Here is a 17,041-nt window from a genome sequence, read left to right as displayed (position 1 = left end):
TACTGATCTTCATGCAAAATCGCGTTTATTGCTAGTACGACACTGATAACTCTGCAGAAAACCAAATTGGTCGTACAGGCATAATTGCCAGAAAACCACTCTTGATATTCCAGCTCTTTACAGGCCTTCAGTCATGCTCACCCCAAATCTCAAAGATAATTCATAGTGCCAAATAAGAATCTGGTACCCACTGAAGTTACTGGAAAGCCCAGCTGTTGTCTGAGTGGGTTTCTGGATGTAGACCTCAGCGTGCACTACAGGCAGTGCTCCTCCAGAGCAGGACAAAACACTTACCTATAAGATGACACCCCTTTCTAGGGGGGATTGACACGTTTTGTGCCAAGTGCATTTAATGCTTTGCAGCAGCAAACTGGCTCAGCCATTTTGGAGTGCCAGCACACGAAGTTATGTTGCTCTGCCCTATATTAAAAATTGGCCGTTCAGGAAAAACCCACAGCGTTATACATACACTGAGTAGAAAATGGAAATTTGGAAGTCAGATGACCTTTACTTCATGTAGATGCCTTTTGCTACTTGAGTTTCACCAAGCTGTAAGAGACAAACAGCTCCATTTGCATGCGGTCAGTAACAACTCTGTTTGGCAGCTGAAGTCTCTGAGAGACACGTTCCATCTACACACACTTTGTGTCCAATTCAGGCTCCAGCCACCTTCAGACTTGTGTTAGGCGTCAACGTTTCTTCTGTGCTCTGGGGATTGCACAGTAGTGGGAGAAAAAACACTTGCCTGGTGATACAGGGCTAAAGTGGCTGCAGAGGGAGGAAAATGGACTAATGTGGGTAACCAAAGATCATATAATGACAACGAATGCGAGTGGGAAAACAAACTATTAATTCTGCTTTCTCCTTGCGAGTTTGATTGTGTTGCTGAATGGTTTTATAGCTGTGTAGAAGTAGCTGTGTATTCATTAATAAATGTAGAATAGCGTGTGTATGCACTAAACATACTGAGAATTTCAGATGCCAGTTCATATTACAGTTGAAGTTTTATTTTCCTGGGAAAGTGGCATCCACTTGACACTTCCGTTGACCTATTTTGCCAAAACAATATAGCAGAGACATGGGATTGTTAGGGGGCCAAGATAAGACAAAAAAGGTGATAATCCAAGTTCCGACCTTTGAAACCTGCTGTTCGATAGCACATCATAGTGCTGGTTGCAAGGATCAAATTTATGTCACTTCAAGACCTCACGTATATTTTAATCCAACTTTAGATTAAAACTTTGACTAATACGTTAAAATACTAATGAAGAAGGAAACCAAATAAACTCCACACAACATGTATTGAATGTGGAACATTATTAGGAGTTTTAAAATTTATTCAGAATCCTCTCTCACCCTCAAAATAATAAAAATTAGGGAATTTACATTGATTCTGGAAATGTAGATGTTTTTATGTTAGCATGGTTGCACAGCCAGTACCTATAAAGCATAGCACAGAAACAGGAATGCAGTCAAAGGCTGATGAGACTCTTTTGGGAGTATATCCAAAATAAATTAATTCTTAGAGTAAGGGTAATCAACTTGAAACTATTTTTCCACAGTATAGATAGAGCTGTAGAACTGAAAGCTGACTTTTGACTCATTTTACTGTTTTTTTTTCCACAACACTATGACCCATTTCCAAAGCTGACAGAGTGTCTGCCTGTCTGTCTACCCAGCAGTTATAGTTGCAGTCACAGGTGTACTGTGGAGCACAGCATAACTTATTTTTATCTATTTCTCCCTTGGTTTAATGCCTTTTCATTAGAATACAAGCCTGCTTGACTCAATTAGAGAAGAATAGGCATTGTGTTTTGTTAAAAGTGAATTTTCACTTATCCAAGGACCTGTAATGACAGCTGGGCAGGCTACGTGCCCCCTTTTGAGTGCCAGAACAAACACCGCAGGGAAGCAGCATCGCAGGCATCCTCACTGATGTGCTGCTCCTTCAGCTGCGTGTCAGGGTAACAATATTTAATTGATAGCGGGATGGTCTGAGGTTGCACTACTGAGTCAGATACGAAGCATTTTGTGTCTGGTGCGTTACCAGCTCTTTTAGAAACATTTGCTACCTTATGCAATTGGATGCTATTAATGAGAGGTGTTAAATTAATTTACGGGAAAAGATTCAGAGCTAACCGTCCTGCCGCAGCTGGCATCTGAAGGAGGAATTCCCTCCATCCCTTCCGTCACTCCTTCCAGCTGTCTTGCAAAAAGCACTTGGTCAGTAGCAAACCGAACTGCTGAGTTCCCTGTGCTGGCAAGGGCTGAAGGCAGCTGGAAGCAAAGTGCTCAGTCTTGGGCTGCTCTTGCGTTATTCTTTCCGTCTCTGGTATTTCCCAGCATGCTGCAAATACAGCTCAGCTGGGAATTTTCAGGCTTTTTTTTCACTGTGGGAAGAGAACGTAGGGCCAAGTTAATGCTTTTCATAGGGATACGTGAATTTTGATAATGTCTGTGCTGGGAAAGGTTTTTCAGGTGCAGGCTAAAACCAGAGAGGGAAAGGCACCTGCAGAAAAAGAACCAGTAGCTCGCAATGCAGGCGCCTGTGGTTCTAGTCCTTGGCCTTTTGTATCTTAAGCGAATATTAACTGCCAAATCACCCTCTCCGGGTTTTGTTTTGCATATATGGTTAGAAGAAGAAAAAACAGTCAATAAGCACTGACTTCAACGTAGTGCAGAGATTGAATTACTTGAAAAACTGCCTCGTGTCTTTGAGGTAACAGCCACCTTCAGATCCACTGCGGTTTACGAGAACTTCTGACATCCAAATATAATAATGTAAAGACCTGTCCTTAAAAACATTTGACTTATGGTTATATCACCTGTTTGCATAAAAGCTTTGCAGCAAAACGTTCTCAGAAGCACACGAGTATGTGCATACGTGGCTCGCAGGGGTACCAGTTATCCAGGGCACATTTACACTGAAAGCTCTTTGAGGCTGGCGCTGCTCCCTTGCGCTGCCTTTCAGCAGCACTTACCCTATAAAGGCTCGATTCTGGCTCTGGCATGAACATTGAAAACATCATTATTATCTTATTAATAACTAATACCACTTACAGATCAGGACTTTATTGAACGATGTTCTGGCCGGGGAGTTTTCATTTCACTGGATGAGGATTGATGTCTGAGAGTACAACACCGAACTGAGCACTTGAGTCATCGAGCAGAGCTCTGCTGAGATCACACTTGACACTATTTCCAGCCTCTAAGGCATAAATCAGCATGCATGTGTAATCTTCGTCACCCTTAACCTGACTGAAATGAAAATACTGCAGTGCTTCGGGCTCCCTACAAGTGCAGAGCAAGCAAACAAGGCCCAGAAAAGACAAATGTCAATCATGAGAGAGAGAAGGAAAAAAAAAAAAGAAAATCAGACAGAGGCATAAAAAAGTCCGGCCTCATCAGAGCCTGCGAGACAGGCGTTCCCGGGCACGGGGTCGGACAGCTGCGGCCCCGATGCTTTCCTGGGGACAGACATTTGTGTACGACAAGAAATGTGGAGGATTTTACCTTCATACCGAGCTTCTATCCACCCTCCTGTCATCTGGGATCACACAGGAACAAAGTATCCTACCTTGCAAGCTCAGAGGAACAAAAAACCCAACCCAAAACCACAACAGAATACCAAGCCGAACCTATTGAAGTGGTGGGAAGAGAGTTATCAGTTGAGCTACACAGGAGAACAAACCCTGACATAGAGAAAACCCTTTAAAATATATTACACCATTTATGGTTCCATTTGCCTTTCACAATAGGAGGATAGGTTTAAAAGAGGAGAAAAAAAATTATATAAACCAGTGTATAAATGTACAAATGAACAAAACATACGAATAAGATGTGAAAAAACCCCAACAGTATTGCAAGAAAATAATATAAACTTGGTTATACCCTTGTGGTCACTGAAGAAGAAAGCTTCTCTCTCTTGAAGGCCCTGCTGCCGAAACATCACAAGTGAGATTGGAATGCGGCCTAGAGGACAGTCAAAAAAGAACCGCAACTTCTACAAATTTCAGACATTGAAGATGGAGACAAACGAACGGTGGATTTAGAGAAGAAACCCAGCCAATTAAAATAACTTGAAGATTCAAACCCCAATTTTTAGCATTTCATAATTATATTGATGGATAATGACATACACGGCAACATAAATGCACTGAGCTCAAATTAATTATATTAAAATAATAGGTAATCTGTGTTGATAACATATAATTATGATGATGTTTTTCAAATGTTTTAAAATAATGTAATTTCAATTCCTAATGCAAGGTAGGGATTTTGCTGTTTAATGTATTTGCTATTTATACAATATTTTCAACGTCATTGCTTTCCTTTACAATAAATAAAGTCTAAATAATCACTTAGTACTTTAAAATATTTCTTACTGCTGTATGAACTGTAAAATAACTCAATATGAAAATATTATTCACTGAAATAGCACATTGACAACTGTGATTAAACCTCCAATGAATACTGTAACAAAATAGGAAAGTATTTTTATGTTGAGATGTCTAATTATTCACTGTCAGAAAGCAGACCTAAATCCACAGAGGGGAACTCTTCAGCCTTTCATAGGGTTAACTACACAGCTACGCTTCACTGTTTTCACTCAGCGGAAAATACACAGTTATGACTGGAAAAGTTAGCTATACTGGTTCAGGATTTAATTCAGTTTTGAGCACAAGGAGCATCCGTCCCTGGGACCCCCAGCCCTGCGCTGACCGGGGGTGGTGCCTGGAAATGCTCTTCCCACATCAGGCTCTCATTATCCTTCAGAAAATGTTTTATCCCACCCCCCGCTTTTTATTTTATTTTTTCCAAGAGTTGGTGGACTTCAGATTTTTGCTAAATTGTAAAACTGTTGCATTTTTTAAACTTCGTAAATTTTTTTAAAAATCTGTTAACTGCAATTCACTTGTTTCTTTGCAAACCGTTTCTCTGCGACACCTTCCCTTCCTTCCTGCGCCTCTTATCTCTCTGCATTTATTTCATTCGTTGTTTTGTTCTAATGCAAATTAGCTATCATAATCTGAACAAACTCTTAAAACAAACTTCTATTATTACAATGATGAATGTGTCACACCCGAAAATAAACTAGTTAATTTGTGGAATATATTTCTGCGCATTTTGTATAAATAGCAAAGTACAGTAAAACTCCACTGGGATAAACATGATAACAAATAAATGCTGGATCTAAGATTGTACAGCTCCAGTCTAATATTCAGTCATTTTTATTATTATATTTGGGTTAAAAATGGAAAGCAACACCAGCAGAGGGACTCCCTTGATAGTCAGTGGAGTTTTGCTTGCTCTCTAGCAGGGCATAGAGGTAATTTTATTCTAGAAGCTTTTGAATGCTTTACAAGTAATAGAAACCAAGTGGGAAAAGCATATTCCATATTTTAGTTCTGACATTCTCATAGAAAAGAATATATAAAAAAAATTAAAGATTCAAAATACTTGCCTGTGATTCAGTACCTAAAGACTTTCTGGTGTTTTTCAGAATTCCCTTGAGACCTATAAATGCTTCTGAGCTGGAAGTACCCATTGTAGCTATAGTCACTTACGCCACTTTATCAAACTAACGAGCCGTTGAGTGATGCTATTCCCAGGTTCAACTCTACCGGGGAGGGAAAGCAGAAAACAAAACTGAAATTTAGACAGAATGAAATTCCTAAGAGCCAGGACAACGAGAATTTATTAATTCATAGCCTCCAAAGCTTACCAAAAATAATCTTCTTCCTTCAGTTTTTCTCTATAAATCTTACCATCTTTCATGAAGTCTGTGCATGTAGAAAACACTGCAGAATTGCAGTACGAACAATGCCTGTCAGTTTGCCAGGAAAACACCTTTATCAGGTTTCCTCTTCACACAGCCACGGGTTATGCAAAGGTCCGTGGAAAAGGAATGGTTTACTGACAATGACACTAAGGAGGACTTTTGCTTATATCTTGGCTATTGGAGATCAAACCCCTCCAACTTTTTAAATTAAAAGACTTCTTCAGCTAGATTAGCTGATGATAGATAAAAATAAAGAGGAAATTCCTTTCGTATCGTGTAATTATACGTAGTTTATTAAGTACCATGTCCCGGGCATTGGAGCTACAGTTCCTGGTGACCGCGAGGCTTTCTTACAAGAAAAGTCCTGTTCTGAGTTTAGTGGGATCATCCAAGTGAGCAAGAGTTGCATTTCCTTTTTATGCTACTGTAGATTACATTTATAAAGTATATGAGACACTTTCTTTGTGTGCTAATTTTAATTAACTCGGCCATAACACAGGGAAGTATGAGTCTAGATCTTTGTCAGAAATAGTTCAAACGCAGAGGTTTTTGGACACTATGTAAACACACTGCCATTTTACAAAGCACTGGAGGATATTCCGACTAGAAGATTTTATCTACTTATCTCTAATCGTCAAGGTATTTAGCTTGGTCAGTCCTGAGGGAAAATAACAATAATTTTAAAAGTATTTTGTTTTTTGCACCACAACTTAATGCTGCTATTCTTGAACTCTGTACTACTTGCAGCACAAAAGAAATTAAAAAATGATAATCCTTCCGAAAGAAGGCTTTAGCCTTGTGTTCATGTCACATACGTTGGTACTTTATTTTTTCAGTCATAAAAAGGGTAGCAAACATGGAGGGGTAACATCTTAAGTTCTTTTAGAATAACATCTGCATACAAAAAAAACCCAACAGCTAGGGAAAGAGTGTCTGAACTTCAACTGCCACTCGTTTTCATTTTACAATTAATTCTTTATCATGGTAATATTCCCCAGGATCATATGTGTTTGCTTTCCAGGAATCCTGTAAGAAATTCGTTCATCTATTATCAGGCTTCACGACTTTCCGAGAGTCCGGCAGCACATTCACTGAAAGCAAATTTTAAATTTGCATTGGAAATTTGATTTTAAGAATTAAATTTATTCAGTCAAGAATCAGAAACATAAGAGCATCTTCCTGAAGAAGGCCAAACATCAAATACGTAAAACATATTTGCTTATAAAGAACTACAGAATAAAATGTAGCTCCACAAACTATTTTCTGAACATATATACTGGGGAAAGAAAAAAATCTTTTTATTATAAGCCCGGAAATAGACAAAAATTAAGCATCTATTTGACACAAAAAATTGTTAACCCAGATCTGCTGAGTGACCCACTTGAAAGGTCTCCCAGTAATAACACAAGTGATGAAAAGGAATCTTTCGTAACTAGGATCTGCTTCTAGCAAATTGGCTCTTTCTGTTAATTTTACATTTACATAATATAAAACATACAGAAAAATAAAAGTAGAATAATATTTTCTATGTTTTTCTTGGAAAATGGAATGTGAAACCTTATCTATAGCATCTTACCTTCTCTCCCTTTCTCCTTTAGGACCAGCATAGCTCTCATGATGTGCTGCAAAATCCAGGTTTTCCAAAAAGCATTTTGCAGGGGTGTTAGTGTCCAGAAGAGGGTGCTGTCTGGTTGTATTTGTAATTTTTTTTTCTGTGTATATGCAATAACTGATACAATTGAGTATACTTTGAAATCTCCTTCCACACATTATTTTATTTTAGGCTCATTAGTGTGAAATTCCATTTTAAATAGCACAGCCTAGCTCTGAAAACTTCAATGCTAGCATAAATTCTTGCTCAGCTATATTAAGCAGAACACCTAACAAGTTTAAATTCCAAAGGTCCTTTGTGTCTTTTGACTAGTTGCTACCTGTACCTTATGATATCAAGGTAACTCCAGGTAACACAGTTGCTGTTCCCTGGGGTTTTCCTAAAATCCTCATGAAAATGAGATGCTCATCTTGCAAAGATATTTCTGTGAATGCTCAGAAAAAAAAAAATCTTTGAAAAACAAGCAAAGAAAGAAACACACATTGCACACCAGACTTAAAGAGTTTTTCAGTTTAAAATAACTCGAGTATCTCTATCTAATTAACAATCTCCCCTTCCTTTGAGATGAATACGTTTACCTGGATTTTACACAGAAGGGGAAACTGAGGCAAGAGGGGCTCAGGCTGGAGCCAAACGTCCTTCAGCTCCAGCTGCCCAGAGAGCACGTTGTCATTTTCCTCATCGCTGCTCCCTGTGCAGGACATTTCCACCACCTTACAACAGGGCGGTCGTTGTAAACGTGTTTGTGTAAGTCATCTTTGCTCCCCGGGCTGATTTTGGGTGGAAGGGGTTGGGAAGCACCCGGCAGCTCTGCTGGGGGGTCAGGCTGGCTGGTCCTTCACAGCCTTCCTGCTTGCATCACTCTTTCAAAGTGAATTTTTATTGACACCCTCCCAGCTGCAGCTCAGACTTATGAGACAAGGACGATCAGACACACCAGTTTGTGATATCCTGTGGCAATTACTTAACAAAGAGTCCTCCAGGAGATTCGGGCCCACCCCCGGTGTGTGGTACACACTTCCAGCCCCGTTTTAATTACTGAGGAAGGAGATAACTTCTTCAGGATCACACCTCCTCATTCTTTACACACTCACATGGGTGCTCAGTTCCAGGCAGGATTTGTCCTGAGTGATGGGCGAGCGGGACACCTACCTACTCGTGGCAGCCTCTCTGCCCAGGATGGGCTTTTACCCCACGTCATTCTGCTGCCAAGAGAGTTGGAGAACTACACCGGCCGCCTCAAAATACCAGGCTGAACATCCTAGAAGAGGTGCCAGCTGAGTCAGAGCAGCAGGTGGATTCATCAGGATGAACAGAGGCACACGGGGCAGCCCATCCATTTATGGAGGTTGAAGATTCTGGATTGCCAAATCTTGCAGCCACACCAAAATTCAAAAAGAACTGGATACCTACAACTGTTGGTTACCTAAAGCCCCTTCATCTCAAACATTTCCAAAATTTGACTGTGGCTAGTATCAGTAAACAGCTACTATCCACCCTGTAAAAAGTATTGTCTTTGAAAAGCCTGGGGAGCAAGCTTACATTTGTAATTGTTACTGAATTAGATGGAGCAATTCTGTAGGCTACTTATTTAATGCTATCTAGCAGTGCTTCATAAGCCACTCACACATACATCTAAGCATAAAGTAGTTGGTTGACTTTTAATTTTGAGGGAAGAAAAAAAGCCCAACCACCTGCAAATTTTTCTGTCTGACATTCTTTGAAAATCAGCAAAAATTTGTGTGGAATGGTTCAGGGAGAAGAGATCAAAACTTTCTAGAGTTTTTGGGATGAACGAGCTTTGTGTGAGGTTCACGTCAGTGCTGTCTCCTGTTTGCGTTTAACAAAACCTTAACTTGTACGCGTTGTGCTGCCTTCACTCCTCAGTTTATGCTGCAGCTGTTCAGTGCAGTAGGTAAACCAAAAGGTTTTAATTAAAACTGACATTGCTGCACCTCGTGCTGCTCGTGACAGTCCTGTTGAGAAGTATCCGGAGAAGTGGGGAAGCCCACTGTAGGAGTCTGCTCTCCTCTTTGCAGCTAAGCGTTAATGTGCTTCTCAATCTGGCAAGTGAAAACATCTCTTGAAGTTTGTTTTTTGACGGAAAATGAATTTCTGACAAAAATGACTGTGCGAAGCATGCGAACAAGTATTTTTGTTTGCTAATTTGGGCCAAAGACTGAAGGAAAAAAAGGTCATTCAGTGCTTTTGAAACAATCAGCAAACAAGAACATTCTCCGTCAGTTCCCGGTGAAATGTTTCCAGCTTTTCAAGGAAGAATAACACCGGATCACAGATTTAGCTTCTCCGATTAAAAATCAATTTTTCACAGAGAGCCATTCTGATTAGTATTAATGAGAGGTAAGCAATCGGAAATGACATCCTGTGTCTACGAATTATGCGTTTGGGTTCAGCGCTGCCCTGCAGCCTCCCTTTAACACCAGAAGGACCTGCTTCACAGTCTTGGTTTGTGCCACTTTGGCATTTCAAGGATTCACAGGAGCGGGTTTACTGCAGGGCAATGCCCATTAACCCTGCCTGGCAGGGCACGTGAACTCTCCATTACATGATGCCGTGCGCCCTCTCTGCTTTTCCATTTAAAGCTTCACTCTTCCATTATAAAGGAATTAAAATATTTACAGGAAACCATTGCACAGTGTAACTGTGCAGAGTCACTGCAGCGATTTTATATCCTGTTATTGCATCCACAGCATTTGGAGCTTTGCTGTGCAAAAGGGAACCTAGAGAGGGACCCAGCAATCTGTAGCTCTAATACTGCCCCATATGGACTTCATTAGCCTATAATTTCCTCATGTATGTAGGAGACGAAGCTTAAATGACCCGAAGTTGTGGGGAAGAAGGCATGGCTTAAAACTACATTTTCTTCCAAACTCATTTTGTGCACTCAGCCAATTAAAAAAAAATTATTCCTGATTGCATTATTTCTAATTGTAAATATAATTATGAATGCATAAACTAAACCACTGAGGCATGCATTTAATTCTGAAACCTGAAGTCATATTTCTACCAACATATTACAGTGAAAAGTCAAATAGCAAAGGGTTTCCTACTGTTAAGAAATTGCAAAACTTCTGTATCTTCTGTTATTCTGATAACAATTACTTTTGTTGACTGCTGCTCAGAAGTGTACTCAAAAAGCGAGCAAATTCAGAGAAGAAAAATATATAAACAGTGATTTAATAAACATAAATTATTTGAAAATATTCTGGGGAAGTCCATAGTGAGTGACTTTCTTCAGTGTCCCGTATTTGCCCACTGGAGGCGGGACACTGGGCGCAAGTGGACAAGGTCTAGCTGAAGGTGGACACCAGCCTGTGGCCGCGGCCAGGAGCAACATCTGTACATTTTTATATGTTCTCATGCCCTTCATTGTACAGGCAGAAACAGAAAGACAGTCCTAGCCTGGAGTTTACAGCCCCTGTAAGATCAAAATCCAGCAAAGTGGCAGAGAAGAAAATGAGTGAGATGGCTAAAGAAAGATTTCAGCTTTCACATTTTTTTCTTTTTTTTTTTAATTTTTTTTTTTTAAATTTAAATTGAACATTGAACTGCCAGAAGCTCTCCAAATCTACTATTCTCCGCTCCACTCCCCCGTCCCCCCAGTCCAACCAGTTTGGAAACAGCGCTGTGATCCAGAAGGCACGTCAGGGAGCGTGGAAGGTCCACGGACACTTGATCAATCCTTAACCTGAAGACATGGTTTGGTCTGCAGCTGCCACACCACGCGGCGGCGCTGGGAGCACCCGGGTGATGTACGCGATTCCTGCATATTGCTCAGTTTCCTCTGAATCTCTGGGATAAACAGCACAAGAGGAACCTCAGGGTGGTTATGGGTTTTTTTAAAGTTAAATGGGAAACCAAACAAAGCAGCTACTCTTTGCAGACCAAGTGCGTAACTGATGAAGAGAGACAAAAATTCAAGGGCTGACCATCGCCTATTATCACTTCATTACGTGTTATTGATGTTGCATGAGCATTTGGTGGCATCCAGCATGATCCATGGCTTCACCGTACAAGGTGCTGAACAAATACAAGAGACAGTCTGTCTCCTGAAAACCTTGCAAAATAACTGTAAGATGGCAAACAACTAAGACCATATGGGCATGTAAAGCAATAGTAGGAAGCAGGAATCAGCACAGCAGTTCAGCATGACATGAGTTTTGATCTGCTTATGAGTTGAATGGATTCAGGCTACACTTGATAAGCTTATCTTGAAGTAAGACAGAAGTTCGGCTGCTGCAACTCCTACCGTTTCACTGTCACTATACAGCTGAAAGTCAAGAACTGTCAAATTACATGAATAATATCTATCCGTATTTAATACAGCGAACTGTTGACAATTGCCTCTCATCCTTCCCTTCAGTGCATGAGCCCCATGAAACAGTTAGCAATGATCAGACTGAATATAGGTAAATCCGTGGCCATATAACCGCGCTCCAGATAAGAAACTCACTGTGTCTAAAACGGAGAAAAAGAGGAGATAGCAGCAAACACAAAAAACTTGAGAGATAATTCTTCCTGGACCACAGCAAGGAAAAACATTGGAAATTGTGCTGACACTACTGATGTTACAAACACTACAAGGCTAAGGATAACGCAGACTGGACTTTTTTCCCCCTCCCCATTTAGAAACAATCACATTATATCTTCTTATAAGATACGAGAAAGATTGTTATCTCGCATAATGAAAACCAAATGACAGGCAGATAAACTTAGTAGCTGTTTATAAAGTCTTGTACAGTATTCTCAATGGTATACAGATAAGGAAATCACATAATTGAAATGGCTACAAACAGCATTAAAAAGGCATAGAAGAAGAAAATAAGGAGATCAAATGCAGAAGGCAGGCAAAGTTTAGATTACTGATGGAGGCGTTCTTGTGAGGCACTTTGATTTCCCGTGGGAGCTGAGCAGCTCCTGCTCCTCCAGGCTGGTGGTGTCGGGACCCAGAGCGCCATCGCCCTCCTCCAGTGACCCCCCGTCATCCTCACCCACCTCAGGGGCTCCGGGCTGGACGATGGGGCTCCTGGAACAACCCCCAGCTTTGCCTTTTATTTTAAACTCTTTGCCCTCTAATGTCTTCAAGGAGATCTTTGCTTGGGCATCTTCAGAAAGAGTCAATGGAAGGCACCAGCTGCTGCTTACTGTTCTCTTCCGAAACCGGAAAAACTTGAGTCCTTTCCTATCTAAATAAGCAGCAATGTATTTTCTTGACTTTCTCAAGTACAGAAATACCAGGGAATCATTTTTAGTGGGGGTAGAACAGCAGCATAAGAGTTTCTGCTTTGAGGCAGATTTAAACTGAAACCGCATTGTTCATGTGAGATTTGCTGGAGTTCCCAGACGTCGCAGTGAAACGCGAACCTCGGTCGGAGGGTGGATGCTGTGTGCTCCAGTGCAGCATCTCAGAGGAGCCAGAATTCAGGTCCAAGTGGAAGTCCTTACACTGCCATAATCTCCTCTAGTCAGAGAAGAAAAAAAGAATGCAGCTGGACAAATGAGCTAAAATCAGAAGAATCTTGAACAAACATCTCGAGCATTAATAATTTATGTGGAAGGAAGAAGAAAATCATCAAAATAATTGAGCAATTGCAGACAAATACCACGATCCCTTGTATTGCCAAAACCTCATCATTGGAAATGTATACGTCTGATTTCCAGGTTTATTAATGAAACAAAAAGGCATCTACAATAGATAAATAATACATCATATGGAATTCGCAGTCTATTTATAATAGAGATCAGTGACACCTATCAACTCATATTAAATCACATCATGCATATTTTGCCTCGTCTGCACTTTGTCAATCTCTGCTTCCTATTTCGTTGCTGTAGCAGCTACATTTAACAGAAAAGTAACGCACAGACCAGTTGAAAGAAGTAATTTAAAAAATCCCTGGAAGAACGTTTAAAAGAACAGCAAAGATCAGCCATATTTATACACTTCAATGGTAATAGTGCTGTTTCACCTTTTACTTTTTACAGACATTTAATGAATGAGTTCTTCTGTTACAGCTGGACAGTAGGTATCTCGCTTACAGGTCAGCAAATCGGAATTAAGATCATACAAGGAATCAAGCTCACGGAGTGAGTGAGCGTCAGGTTTGGGACTAGAATAGGGGTATCCAGCCTTCTGAGCTGCAAAACTGAGTTATTGTCCATCCCTGACCTGTGGCCCGGTGCAAAAACATGAGATGAAGTGAGTTCTTTGACAAAGAACTTTGGTTTTGAGTTCTTACAGACATAACTTGAATTTAGAAACATCCTTCAAAAACAGCATAAATAAGTTATTTTGCAGAAGAATTATTTACCATAAGAAGAGATCAGTTCAGAGATCTGTAGGGAAAAAGTTACTAGTTACATCATCAGAAATGGGGTCTAAGAAAGCTGAAAACCCTGGATTTTGCATGCAGCTTTAAAAATATAATTAGTGATTTAACATAAATAGATGTCACTGGCTGTAGTAATGTCTGTGGCAAATAAATAACAGTCAAACACAATAAAACTCCCTGTAATGTACTCTATTGTAATATTGATGGCAGCATATGGCAAACATCTGACAGCTGTTAAACAGATGTGGCAATTAGCAAACCTTATGGTCATGCTGTTAAGATTATTATGCAACACGTTCTCCAGTAAAATTAGATGACTTCCTACTTTCTGTAGCTTCACACATGTGGAGTGCTAGTCTAATGTCCCATTTAGGCAATATTGTTAGCTAATGTCTCCTAACCCATATTTTTTTAGTTGATGCCTCATAGAAGATTTAGAGAAATCCAGAATTTAAACAAGAACAATATCAATTCAGCTGTGTAGCAGATACTTCAATTATAATAGCTAATGGACAAATTGAGAGATAAAAAGACTTTTCTATCATGTTGAAATTCAATGAACAGTTTTCAATTAGGCTCTGAGTATAAAAGGGAAAAAAGAAAGATACTTTTCCTTGATGTTAACATTGCGGGAAAAGATGAGAGTAACTTTGCTTTTTCATTATACAGAAGAGGTGCATATAATGATGCATATTTAAATTATAAATCAGGTCACTATCTGCCAAATGAAAGCAATATCAATTAGAGCTAAGGTGGATCAGGCTTTAAAACTCCTTATATTTAATGACAAATGCATGACTGTTACCCTCACCCAGCCAACAAAGGGATAATTTAAGGCAGTAAGAAATCAAAGAGTGATGTCACAAAAATAAGCCCTCACAGCTTTTTGGATAGTATTATTATAATTAATAGACTTCCAATGACTTTTTTTTTGCAGGTTATGGGCTTTCACCAAAGCATTTATTGCAGGCATAAAATATAAAACTCTAAAGAGTGGGTTTGACTGAGGTTGACTTGAGGGTCCTTAGCCTTTCTACTACAGTAATTCCTGTAAAATAATAGTTTCATTTACAGGCTCAATTTATAATGTTGAATTTATGCCAGTTCATCTGATATCAATCATGATAATAGCATGATCTATTGTATGTCACTTGTGCTAATGCAAATTAAATATCATTACGTTACAAAAAAGCCCTATGTTAAAATAACATTAAGTGTGTAACTTTAATCAAAAAAAATCAAGGATGAATTAGCTATTTGGGGTGAGCAGATATACAGATAATAAATGTAAACCATGCATATCTTATATATAAAATTATATACATGCTGAAAAAGGAAAAGCTAAGCAAAATATAAAATTGATTAAGGCTTGAGTAGCAAGATTAACACTGATTTTTCCCTCTTCCTTGTAGTTAAGGTCGAGTAGCAAGCAGTTTATTATCTTTCTCTTTAACCACTGTGGTTTTCAGCCCCTGTCTTTAACACGAGTATTAGGAATCAGATTTAAAAAACCCCTTCAGATCTGCAAATATAGTCCTTTCAGTACCCCTGTGTCTTGATAAATTACACACTTGCACACTTATCATTGTATATATGCATTTGGGTATAAAACTATACAAATCACATGTCAACTGAGATTTTTTATAGGTACAGCTAGATAATAATAGTTCTGAGATTAAAATGCACCCAAAGATGATTTTTTTTAAATTGCAAAAAATGGTTTACTTATTTTTGTTATTTTTAAGATTGTGTGTCACCAAAGTCTGTGTTCATTCTTCCTTGCAAAAGTGGCAGGACACCCTATCTAGATTATACATAATTGCAGGAAACTTTCCACAAAAAAATTGAGAATATCTGAAATATTTGTGAAAACCTTCATGTTAGAAATTTTCTGCCATTTTAGGCAGAATAAGTGTTTGTCAGCCGTGTCTCTGAGTGTTAGACCTCATCTACACAGTTTAAAACACTTAGCATGGATTGTTTGCATTTTCTTCCTGAAATGAAGAGTGAAATCACTTCGCCAGAAAATGTTGTTTGTGAATTCTCCTGGCCTTGGAAGTGCTGCAGATCCTGTTACATTTCTTGGTTATAGATTAGACGCGGGGATTATTTTTTAAAAGATACTTGCAATGACAAAATATCGCCCATCCTATTACAGCAGGATCTATGGTGCTCTGGACTGTGGTTCCAGCAGAGCTCCTGCAGACATCATTTTAATTACTCTGCGGAGGTTGTACGTGCCTCCCTTCTATTATAACGACTTGAGCATTTGGCAGTCATTAGTATGGCCGCCTGTTTATTGATGGTTACGAAAACATCAGGCAATATTGCTTTCCGTTACCGACAGGGAGATGAAGCACTGAGGGGCCCACGTCACGCAGAAAGCACCTGTGGAAAAGTGGCCACGAACCTCCCAAGTCGCCGTCGAGTGCAGCGTTCCTCTCTTCTGTCTGGCGACCTGCACGGAAAAAAACCGAATAATTTTTCAGGTTGTGGCTTCTCCAGTTAAGCTGAGATGGACTCGTGTTTTAATGCGATGCGTTTCTCTTCTTACCAACACCTGGAAGGGAGGAAACATGGAACGAAGCCCTTGCAATGTGCTCTGCAGCACTTTATGTTTGGGTTCAGCACCTCTGGGCAATACTTTTCCCACTGACTAAGTTTTGCATAATTAACTGCGCTCCTTATAGGTGTGTCGAAGTAACTCAGAAGATCAAACCTAGCAAGAGGCTTTGCGCATCTTCTGTTACAACAGACTGCTCTCCGAAGGCACATTCATTATTTCGCATTTTTCCTCCTTCAAATGGCGGCATTGCTTGTTTCAGGAGCAGAACTGACACTTCAGCATTCGTCGCTACAGATGTTAGAGATATTCTTTAATGTTGGAAGGAAACACAAACCTCCTAATGGAGATCTTGGCAGCTAAGTGAAAGGAAAATAGATTGTTTTAAAATATATTTATAGGTCTTTTAAAATATATATGCTCTGACAGTGATTTGGTAGTTTAAAAAGTCTATTAAATTTGTTTTAAAATCTCTGTTTACGAAGTCTCATATGCTTTTGTTATGTACTTCACGTATTGAAATGCTGGGCTTTCAATTGCATTTAAACATACTTCAGCCTACTTTCATGTACATTTTGAGAATTTTATCCAAAGTTAAAATAAACTTAGTGCTTGTGCTGAATTTAGCTCTGCCACAGGATGAAACCAAGTGTTTAACAGCTTTCCAAAAGGTCTTAGATGTTCACTTACATTTATATATGAGTAATTTTAAGTCTGTCTGTCTTTCTCTC

The sequence above is a fragment of the Caloenas nicobarica genome, chromosome 15 (assembly GCF_036013445.1).
Source record: "Caloenas nicobarica isolate bCalNic1 chromosome 15, bCalNic1.hap1, whole genome shotgun sequence".
NCBI classification, from domain to species: domain Eukaryota; kingdom Metazoa; phylum Chordata; class Aves; order Columbiformes; family Columbidae; genus Caloenas; species Caloenas nicobarica.
Note: the sequence above shows the minus strand (reverse complement) of the source record.